The sequence below is a fragment of the Octodon degus genome, unplaced genomic scaffold (assembly GCF_000260255.1).
Source record: "Octodon degus isolate 3935 unplaced genomic scaffold, OctDeg1.0 scaffold00061, whole genome shotgun sequence".
NCBI lineage: Eukaryota > Metazoa > Chordata > Mammalia > Rodentia > Octodontidae > Octodon > Octodon degus.
In genome coordinates this window covers 7,691,794-7,703,384 of record NW_004524637.1, presented here as the reverse complement: position 1 = coordinate 7,703,384, position 11,591 = coordinate 7,691,794, and the positions used below count along the sequence as shown (strand labels likewise).

General features: G+C 42.6%; 1 pseudogene; it reads right to left on the bottom strand.

Annotated features, from left to right (window-relative positions):
• Nucleotides 1–224: 224 nt before the first annotated feature.
• The window catches only part of LOC101562469, a 28,500-nt pseudogene continuing 17,133 nt past the window's right edge, over nt 225–11,591 (bottom strand).

The following is an 11,591-nucleotide window of genomic DNA, read 5'->3' as shown; positions in this document are numbered from 1 at the left end:
TCTCAGCCTGTTAAAATAAACAAGGTGAGCCTAGAGAAAGCACTGCTGGCTCTGCTTTAGTGCCTAACGTATCACAGTATCACTTAAAAGCAGAAAGAAATCTTATCTTCCCTTTAAGCGGTTATCATGCCATACAAACTCAAAAAAGTTCTTGAAAATATATATTATCCAAGGGAATGAAGGTTAAAGCACTGAGCACGCATCAGTGGGTCTTCAGGCCGAGCTCAGTCGACTTCTTCCATGTGCGACGTTTCGTCATCTCCTTCAAGGGGTGGCATCTCCTCATTGACAGTAGCAGTGGTGCCATCAGTGGTGAGGTCATCCTTATTGATACCTGGACCTGGCTTGATCGTCCTGTAAGTCCTGCTTGCGTGTGTCTGCGGGTCTTCCAGGCTGAAGCCAGAGGACCACAGTGCAGTTCCATACAGCAAGATGAGCAGATTCCTCATATACTTGTTCTTACTGGCTCAGCCTTTTGCCTCAACGTCTCGATAATGGAGAAGTCAGGGTTTATCTCCAGGTGCTTCTTCGCCACTGTGTAACTCATCACTGAGTTGTGTCTTAGGGCTTGGGCTTCATGATTCTTTCCATGGTTGTGTCCACCAGTATGTGCTTGTGACCAGACAGCATGGGAACGCCACTAATTGGTTTGACACGACCACCTTTTCACCTTTTTCTCCAAGATGTCTTTCGTGATCTTGTACATGTTTTCAAACTTTGTCTTTTTCTTTTCCTGTTTCTTCCTCTCCCCCTCATCTTCTGGAAGGTCCAAGCCCTCTTTGGTAGCTGTCACTAAAGTTTCCCCCTCACATTCCTTCAGCTGTTGGACACAGTGCTCATTGATGGGCCCGATCATGTTGATCACTTCTAAGTCGTGCTTCCGGAGCCGGTCCACAAAGGCTGAGCTAGCTACATGGTGCTTGGCTTCCCCCATGAGGTAAGAGATGTACTTCTGGTTCTCCTTCATCCTGGAGCAACAGTCCTTGGGAAAAAGCATCTCATCCCCAGAGGCAGGTGTGGAGTAGCACAACAGCTCTGGAAGCCTCTTCCGGTTCTGAGTCTTCATGTATCCCACGTTCTCTACTCTTAGAAAACTGCTTGTAGAACTTCCTGTCATTCTTCTTATCCTCTGCCAGTTCAGGGAACAATTCTAAGCACTTTTGACCAAATTTTGCTTTGTTGTAACATCTCCCCAGAAATATTTACAGGGAGCTCCTCAGAGTCCACCTCCCTGCTGATGACATTCACGTACTCAGGGGTCAACTCCTCACGGTTATCCATGATGAAAACTGCAGATATACAATTCAATGTTGTTTTTGTTGTTGTTCTCCTCCTCCTCCTCTTCCTCCTCCTCCTCCTCTTCCTCCTCCTCCTCCTTCTCCTCCTCTTCCTTCTCCTTTTCTTTCTTTACCTCCCCCCTCCTTCTTGTTCTTATTCTTGTTTTTGTTCTTCTTCTTCCTCTTCTTCCTCCTCATTTTCTTCTTCCTTCTCTTCCTCTTCTTCTTTCTCTTCTTGTTCTTCCTCTTCTTCCTCTTTCTCCTCCTCCTCCTCCTCCTCTTCTTCCAGAAACAATATCTTCTCTTTCAGGATTGTCATCAGACTCATTTTCTCCTTTTTCTTTTCTTCCTCTGTCCACCTTTTCTTCAGCTTCATGATCACTCGCTTCTTTATCTCATTCCTTCTCTGTAAAAAAGAGTAACGGGATAACCAGTGACCCATGAATGCTTCCTTGCATTTTCTTCTATCCTTCTCTCTTCCAAGCACGCAGCTTGGTCTTCTTTCAGAAGCAGGCTCACCTTTGCTCCTCAGCCTGCAGGTGCACCCACCTCCGTCTTCACAGTGATGACTCCTGCTGAGGCTGCCCAGGCATACCACTCATCATCATTATGCTTGGTTATCACAGTCACCTTCTCAGCAACCAGGTAGGCAGAGTAGAAACTCACGCCTAACTGGCCAGTCATAGAGATGTCAGCGCCTGCCTGCAAGGCCCCCACGAAGGCCTTGGTCCCCACTGAAATTTAACCTTAATTTTACCTTTTAAAAACTGTCTGACTTTAGAAAATTTGTACAACTTCCCTGGGCCCTAATTTACTGTTATATAAAACAAAAGGAACAGATTAAATCTCCATAGTAGCCAGTAGCCATGTGTGATTACTTAGTGAAAATGTAAATTCCATGTATGTTAAAAGTTAAAAACATTACTTTCTTATACCAACCACATTGCAGATGTTCCATGGTCTCGTGGTTCTAGTGGCTACAACAGAGTAGCTACAGAATTCCCAACACCTCAGAAAACCCTGCTGGGGACTGCTGTATGGAGGAGACACTCTCTAAGGACTATCCTAACCCAAGTCAGAGATTAAACAGGGTGAGCAGGAAGTAGTCATACTGTTTCTCTTGAAAGGCCCAGAAGAGACTGAACTTGCTTTGTGAAGCATTGTTTGCAAATAATCTAATCACATATTCATTAGCAAAAGGGAAAGCAACTTAGCAAGACCTGATCTCAAAATAAAAAACAGTAATAAAAGGGATATGGGGATCTAGGTGAGCATGAGTGTGAAGGCCCTGGCCAAAATGGGGGGTGGAGTCCAAAGTGCTAATATCCAGAAAGCACACTGTGTTGAAGGGAAAGTGGTTGTACACGGAGAAGACAGGGCTGGCCTCATCCAGCAAGTGCTCTGTAGTCATGACCCTGCAGGTTTAATCGTGGTGCTTTTCTTTTTAATTTTTTCTTATGTTTTAAAGAGAGGACGGGTTTGAATTAAAACAGAAAAATGTACAAGTGATACAGAATTTGACTTAAAGTAATATGAATTTCACAGTAGTTGTTGTAACACACAGTGTTGTCTTCCAACCAGTTATTTTTATTTCTAGATATATGCATGCAAAATTGGAAGGAAAAAAAGAAATGTATAAGAAATTTAGAAAGGAAAAAGTGCACACAGTTGAAAAAAGGAGATGAAGCAAATCAAAGCATTAACTGCTTCTTTCCGTAGACCAGCAGAAATGCGCAGTACAGTTGTCCAAAGCATCCTGCTTACATACATAGATATAGCTCTTTCCCCTATTTCCTCTCCTGTCCTTTTGCTCAGCTCAATAACTCTTTCCTTTTGAATAAGTTCATTCCCTTTTCCTAGTATCTACTGTACCCTTCAGATTCCATTTTTCTCTTTGAGGTTCTCACAATAAGGAGACAATACAATATTTGAACATGCAGTTGGGATTTATTTCACTTAAGAGAATATTCTCAGGGGCTGGCCAGATAGCTCAGCAGATTAGAGTGCCTACAAGCAGGTGCAGGGGCCAGACGTTTCATCTCTAGGCCTGCTGTGCTGGCCCCGCCCCCGGGGCATGCTGAGACAGCAATTGAGACTGGGCACAGTGGTGCACACCTGTAATCCCAGCTCTTAGGAGGCTGTAGACAGGTGGATCACTACGTGTCTGATCTAGTAGTGAGACCCTGAACACCCTGTAGGTCCTTCCCATAAAATACAAAAAAAGAGTATATTTTCTACTTGCATCCATTGCCTAACATCAAGAAATCAGTCAATAATGAATGCTGGAGAGGCTGTGGAAAAAAAGCCTGTTGATGGGAGTGCAGACTGGTACACCCACTATGGAACTCAGTGCGGAGACCAAAAAGCTAACAGTGGAGAATCCATTCAAGCCAGATATTCCCCTCCTGGGTGTTTTTTTCAGAAGAATTGAAAATCTCATACTACAGCAATACATGAGCACCTGTGTTTATACCAGCACAATTTGTTGTAGCCAAATCCTGGAAATAACCCAGATGCCCATCAACTGAAGAATGGATAAAGAAGATGTGGTATTTTTACACAATGGAATATCATTCAGCTATAAAATAGGATAATTTTGAATCTTTTTTTTTTTTTTTTTTGTGGTGCTTTTCCAAGGAAGTTCTTCAGAGGAGCCCAGCAGCTGACTCCCACTGAGGAGGGGCAGGTCCTGCTCAGCTGTCTTGCAGGGCAGGTTCTCCTTCTCTGCAGTGATTTCAGCTTCACACGTCACATCGCTTTCTTGCCTTCCAAGTAAACTGGAAGCCATGTCACCCCAAAGCCGACCTTGCTCCATGGCATAGGGGTCTAAATACAGACAGAAGGAAAGGGCTCCTTCTGCTCCTTCTTCCCAGTTCCATTAGCTGGCAAGTGTAGGGAGGGAGTTAGTGAGGGGTGTGGGCTCGTGAGCTGATTTTGGAAAAGGAGAACAAGGTGCACAAAGACTCTCTGTAGGGAGCAGTGGGAACCTGGCTTATCTAGGAGACTACCCTCCCTGCCCCCCAGCCCCTACCAATCTGATCTTTGTAAATCTGAGAAGCTGAAGCCACAGTACACCTCCATCTAGAATATTCCAGATACTTGACCTAAGATGAGGGCCAATTCATTTCACAGCTGGGAAGCTATTGAAAGGGATCTAAAGAGCATGCTTGTAGCTATTAATTTTTTAGATTGTGCTTACAATTTTTTAAAAATTGTAATCCTAGTAACTTTGTAAGTTAGAGAAAATCATTATGTCCATTTTATAAGTAAAGGAGCTGAGGTTTGGAGATCTAATAATTCTCCCAAGATCCCAGATTTAGTGAGTGACAGATCTGTGGTCTGAAGTTGGAACTCAGAGAAGATGAAACCAGACCAGGAGCTTGTGCTGAACACACCAACACATGCACATGCATGTGCATGAACACATGGCCTTTCCTAGTGTGTACATATATGTGTGTGTGACACACTTTATACAACTTGTTTGTTATAAGTACTGGTAAATATTACAGATAGTTCTATATTTTAATATTATACATAAGTCTCCAGCTATGAGATTTCTTTTTACCTTCATTTTGTAGCACCCTCAATTTCCTAAGACAGTGTATTATTCTTCCCGCATTGATTCTCCTCCTGAATGACAGGCAAAATTCTTTCCCCTAAAGCTTTTCTTTTCCTCTCTTTTCCTCCCTCCACTCCCCAGCATTTTTAAAATTTATTTATTGATTGATTGATTTTATTTTAGAGAAGGGTCTACAGGGTGCTCAGGGTCTCACTACTAGATCAGACTCATAGTGACCCTCCTGTTTACAGCCTCCCAAGAGCTGGGATTACAGGCATGTGCCACCACGTCCAGTCTCAACTGCTGTCTCAGCGTGCCTGGGGGCAGGAGCAGCACAGCAGGTCAGCCAGCATTTTATTTAGAAATAATTTCAAATCCAGATAAATTTCAAGAACAGTAACAGTACCATCTGTCCATCACTCAAATTTCCTTTCCATTACATTCTCCCCTATTTTCTTTCTCATTTGTGCACTGTGTGTACATCTTTATATAATTGTTTTTCTAACGTACTAATCAGTTTACACATTGCTGACAAAACACCCAACACTTGCACTTTAAGGGAAGAGAGTTTAATTTGGCTCACAGTTTCAGAGGTTCCATTTCTGGCTGGCTCCAACCATTCTAGGAGCATCATGGCAGAAGGGATGGCAGAGCTAAGATGCTTACTTCATGGGGCCAGGAAGCAGAGCAGGGGACCCAGTCCATGATCCACCCAGACACACCTCAGTGTGTTTTCCTAATGCCCTCAGTGGTTCTCAAGCTGATCAAGTGGACAATCAGCCTATCTGTCACTCTAAACCATCTGAAAGTTGCATAGCCCGTGGGCTTTTACTCCTAAACATAACCATGTATATTTCTGAAAATTATGGGGATGCTATAGTTTTAATATAGCTCGTCACTGACACAGCTAGTGTGAAATTCAGTTGCCATTGTACTGTTGACAAGCAGGGTCTTTACCATATGTTTAGGTTGTTAAGAGTGATTAGTGCCTCCCTCCTGGATGGTGTTGATTTCCGTGGGAATGACTGAGTCTTACTCTGGACTAAATTAGTTATGGAGGGAGAAGGCAGCCAAGCAGGCAGGCTGTTTCTCATTTTTGTCTCCCCCGTGTACAGCTGCTTGCCTGTTGCTTTTCTGTCATGTTAAGACACAGCACAAGACCTTCCCCACACCTGAGCAGGCCCGGGCACCATGCTTCAGCATCCCAGCCTCCAGAAGGATGGAGCAGAATAAACATCAGTTCCTCATGAATTATCTCACTTGGGTATTTTGTGAGCAGCAACAGAAAATAGACTCGGATGGGGGCGTCTCTTTTATAATCAGAATATAATTATCTGTGGTACATTTATAACTGATGGATTCTTGTTTCAAGATAGGGTTTTATTATCTAGTTGAAGCTGGCCCTGGACTTTCTGTGTACCTCAGGCTGGTGCTGAATTCCTGGTGATCCCTCTGCTTCAGCTGGAATCACAGCATGTGCCACCACCCTTGGCTTCATTTGGGTTTGGAAATGAGGTCTTGCTGTGCTGTGCACATTGGCCTTGAACTCACAAATTTGTGTGGTCCTCCTACCTCAGCTTCCTGAATAACTGGGACTGCAGGGACACAGCACCACCCCTGGCTTCGTTCATGCGGTAGTTTTATTTGTTCATTCTCATTTTTTCAGTTGACCCAGTTGTGTGCTTTGTGGCACTTCTGTTTCCTCTAGTAAAGCATTCCGTCTAGTATTACACAATTGCGTTTAGTTATTGTGTCCCGATATTCTCTGTTCTGGGAAGAACGTTTCCATTGCCTGTCTTTATGACACTGATGACTTTGAACATTAGGGAAGCGCCGTCTCCTCAGCTCTTAGCAGAGTGTTTCTCACGCTGAGCATGTCTGGTGTCTCTTCCTGATCAGAGCAGCATCCTCCCCGCTTTTCCTGAGTGGTGTGTGTGTAGCTTTGCAGGCCGCATCACACCTGAGAGGAGCTCTCCCTGGTGGAATATGATACAATCTGAGCACTAAAATGGTGGGGAATAAAATATCATCCGCTGAGGGAGGAGGAACCTAGATGGTGGCACTAATATAATACACACACATAACACATGCATTCAAGGCTGCTTTCTTACAGCAAGCACACCTCAGATCTGAGACCCTTGATGTCCACTAGTCCTCTTTAGTGGACTAGATTTAGTGATTTACGCAAGGCATTGTCTGGTTTTGCCACTGTAACATTCTCGTTTTTTCCTTTGGGAACTATGTGGAGATACTTTAAGACCATGCGCTGTGCTGTACTTGGTAGATTTAGAATGAATTGAAAATCTTTTTTTTTTTTTTTTAAATGTATTTAGTACAGGGTCTACAGGGTCTCACTACGCGGAAGACTCAGAGTGATCCTCCTGTTTTTAGCCTCCCAAGTGCTGGGATTAAAGGCATATGCACCACACCCAGTCTCAGTCATGTCTCAGCAGGCCCCAGGGGTGGGGCCAACATGGATTTGACAATCTTGACTGTTCGATCTTGCCAGTTTTGAAATGGTGATTTTTTACCTTCAGTAGTCTATCTGCAGTTCAGCCAGTGCCCAGCGTTTTATTGTAAGAACACATCCTTTCTTTCTGTGCATGTATGTGTGTGTGTATATGTATATGCATATTATTAGTACGATCACATGGGCTCCTACTTCCTCAACAGACGATATTCAGTATTACACTTAACTGTTTTGGTGCTCAGCTCACATCAGATTTGACCACTGAGCGCGCCTGTCAGCTGCCTCTGGGCCCTCGTGACGTCAGCTCTCCCCCTTCCTCTATCTCCCTTCTCTTCTCTCCCTTCCTCTTCCTAGTGCCTCCCTCCTGCCACGTCCAAATGCTTCAGTTCACCCCATGCCTACCTTGCCCCAGTTCTGGAATCAATCAGTCCTTCTAGAACCCCAGGTTTCTTTCTTCCCAGAATAGCATCAAAGACCCAGATCTGAGCTCTGAGTTTCTTTGATGTCACTGAGCCATCTTTGTTCACAGGCTTTTCAGTTGGCAGAATGCTTCCTGTGCCTTTTCCTCAGCAGCGATGTCTCCCCCACTTACGTATGTCATGGCCATCTACTTGGGCTTCATCCATGCCCTTGGCCTCCTTCCTGTACCTGTAGAGTGCTATTACTCCACCAACTGCCACTCACCCTTGACTGTAATTTGCAGGCGCAGAATTGTTTTTGATGTGTGTGTGTAGATTGTGACTTGTTCTATTTTCCATTCTCATTTTTCCAGTTCAGACATCAAATTTCAATACCACTTAGACACCCATAGTCTTCCACCTGCTTCAGTAGTTTTCTTCCTGTTGTAACTTTGTGGACTAGATCCTTTTACTTTGTCTTCACTTGAAAATTGTTCATTAATTCATTCATTCAGCTGTTTATCAGGCTTGTGCCTGGTTTTCCAGATGCAGTAATGTGGCGAGAGAGACAGACACATCCTGTCATAGTAGTTCTGATTAAAACCCATGTCATCAAAATGCCACTGTCATCTTCATCCAGTGGTGTTTATTATACTATTCTACTTTTTGCATATGCTTGGATATTTTCATGATAAAAGTTACATTTTAAAACTTTAAAAGTGCCAAGGACGCATGCTGCAGGTTCATGTCAGTTCCTCATTACAGTCTTTTGCTGAGCTACAGAGCTGCTCTTGTGGTAAACATTATTCTTGTTTTAGAAGGTTTTTTTTTTTTTGCTGGCTCGGGCTTCCTTAAGGGTGGGTCTGGTAAGGCATGTGGAGTTGGGGATCCAATCGTGGTATCTTGCGCCTGACTGCCTTTGCATAAGCAGGCGCTTAAGCAACTGAGCTAACTGGCAGGCCCCGACATTGTTCTTATTTTACAGAGAACTTATATGGAGTTTTAATTTGTTCTGTGTAAATATACGGCTCTTTAATGAATGGACCCTGTGGCTTACACAGCCTCAAATAGATAACAATGACCTCTTTTCAAAAAGCTTTCTGAAACTTAGATACCGCCCATGATCTGGGTCCCCTACAGCTTTGTGTGCTCATTGGGGGGGGGGGGGGGCTTTGAGAAGGTAACTGAATTATGGGGTCAACACAGCCCACTCGCCGTAGGAAGTGGGGTCCGATAGGAAGAGAGGCGCCGCTGTGGGCGTGGCCCGAAGGGTGTGTCTTCACCCTACACAGCGCCGGTGGCAGTGACCTGTGCCCTAGCCGCACTCTCTGTGGAGCAGTTCCAGCAGCAGGTGCTGTGCACCCCGCCCTTGCTGTTACTTATGTCCCACGGCCCTGTCCCTGCCTTTCCTGCATGGCTCACTCGTCCAAGTCAAACTCACCCGCCTCTCAACAAAACAACGTGCCAAGTGTTCAAATTGGTCTTCTCTCCTAGATGATTCTCATTTATGGTATTAATTTGCATAGGAAATATTTTCTTCTTTGATAGTTCCCAGGAAAACAGCCCAGTCGCACTGGAATGATCAGAAGTCCTCAAACTAGCGAGGTTCAAAACAATAAGCTGAAATCAAAGCTTTTCCAGACTGATCGGTTCCAAACATGCTGCTGTCAGGGTAGCCTTTCTCCTGGAAGGTTGCTGGGGAGGTTCTGCCTGCAAATGAGGCACATAAATGAATAAGAGTCTCAGAAAATATTAAAATTTACTGAGGAAAAAGACATTCCTTGGACATTAAATGTTTGCTGGCTGAAGCAAGGTTTTGTCCTCGCCAGCTTATCAGAGACTAATTATCACAAGCTTTCTTCTGGCGCTCATGTCGTCCACGTGTAAATACTCGGAGCATAATTAGCCTCGGAAGGCCATCGCTCCGTGGTGGCTGCTGTAATTTGAAAATATTCCCAGCGAATATTTCCAGTGTTTCTCACTTCTCTATGAATAGTTCCCCATATTCTTCTGCACACAGCAGATGTTCTTTTAGTACCTATGTGGATGATTTTGTCTCTGTAAGACTTCAAATCTTTTATATTTTAATAATAACTTGGAAACTTCAATATTTTCCTAGTCACAAATTAATTTCTCTTGACATGAGCCAATCAAATAATCATACATTGATAAGGCAAAAAAAATCACAGATGAGTATGGGTGTTAACAAATACTAAAATTGACCCATAATTATAATTCTCTGTTTCTCTTTTCTTAGTCATCTTATTAATCACTACTAAGTTCTGAAGTGCCCTATAAAATGTTATAAAAATACAAGTTGAAAATGCTCTTTAAATCCTCTGATAGAATTCAGAAACTTTACTAAAATATTACTGCGGTTTTGTCATCCAAAGACAAAGAGTTATGTTTACACATATTTAGAATAACTTCGTAGTTGCCTTGTTGTAGGTCTTTCTTGAATTTTTGGGTTGTAGAATAACTTTGTATTCAAGTGTATTTGTTTCATATGCTTAATATATTTGTTTTGCCTTACCATTATAAATTTTACAATCATTCTTAATATTTTCTCAGATTCAGACTAGAAGGCCAGCCCAATGGCGCAGAGGACTAAAGTGCCTGCTTAGGCAGAGCGCAGTGACCAGGGTTTGATGCCCGGCGTGCTGTGCCAGCCCTGCCCCCGCCCCAGCTGGTGTGCTGAGACTGCCCTTGAGACTGGGCGTGGTGGTGCATGCCTGTAATCCCAGCGCTTGGGAGACTGAAAACAGGAGGATCACTACGTGTCTGTTCTACATAGTGAGACCCTGTAGACCTTGTCCCAAATACGTAAAGAAAAAAGAAATTCAGATGAACAAATAGGCCAACTAATTTTAAAAGTGAAAAATAATAAATATCTTATTATTTTATTGGACCATATCATATCCAAATATTAAAATATAATAGTTCTATAATGTTTTCAAAAATAGCACTTACACTGAAATAAAACTATAGAATAAAGAAACCTTCCCAAATAAAAAAAAATAAAAGCTGTTCACCAGGTGATGCTGGCGTATGTCACGAATGCAAGAATCTCTGTTCAGAACCTTCATCTCACATCACCCCATCCAACATATATCAAATAAATTCAACAATGAAATGTAAAACTCAAAATATAAAGTCACCATAAGATCAAGTAAATATCAAAGGTCAGCAAGAAGAAAATATTATGAATCCAAGATGTGGGGGAACTCACACACTTAAAACGATCAGCACACTTGATCTTAAAAATTCTTATTGCTGCTGCGCCAAAAATACAGTCACCCTTAAAGGACAAAAAACCTGAGGAAAAGAGATACATTAGAGATTAATAAAATATTAGTCAGAAACCCATAAATTGATTACTGATACTACAAAATTTCCACTAAACACACTAACAGCAGTTATAAAAAGACAATAGCCCAGATAGAAAATAATACATCTTAACAAGGGCAGAGACATCTGTCATTAGAAGAGTTTAAGAAACACGATTATATTCTGTGAAAAATTATTAGAAGTAAAAGTTCTAATAATTCTGTGAAAAGTTATTAGAACAAAGTAACGCCTTTTTAAGCCCTTCATTTCCTATTTCTGGAATAAAGTGCTGAATCCCAGCAAGTTTGTGCAAAAAAAAAAAAAAAAAAAAAAAAGATAGTCATATGCTTTTTGCAGGTATAAATTGGTAGAAGCATTCTTCTTACTGATATGCCAAATAAATCTTAAAATTATTGTGTCCCTTAACCCAGGAATTCCACATTCAGAATTATGTCCTTAAAAAATTGCATATGTTGGGGCCGGGGAGATGGCTCAGTGGAAAAAATGCTTCCCTGGCAAGCGCAAGAGCCTGAGTTCAATCCCCGGTTCCACCAAAAAAA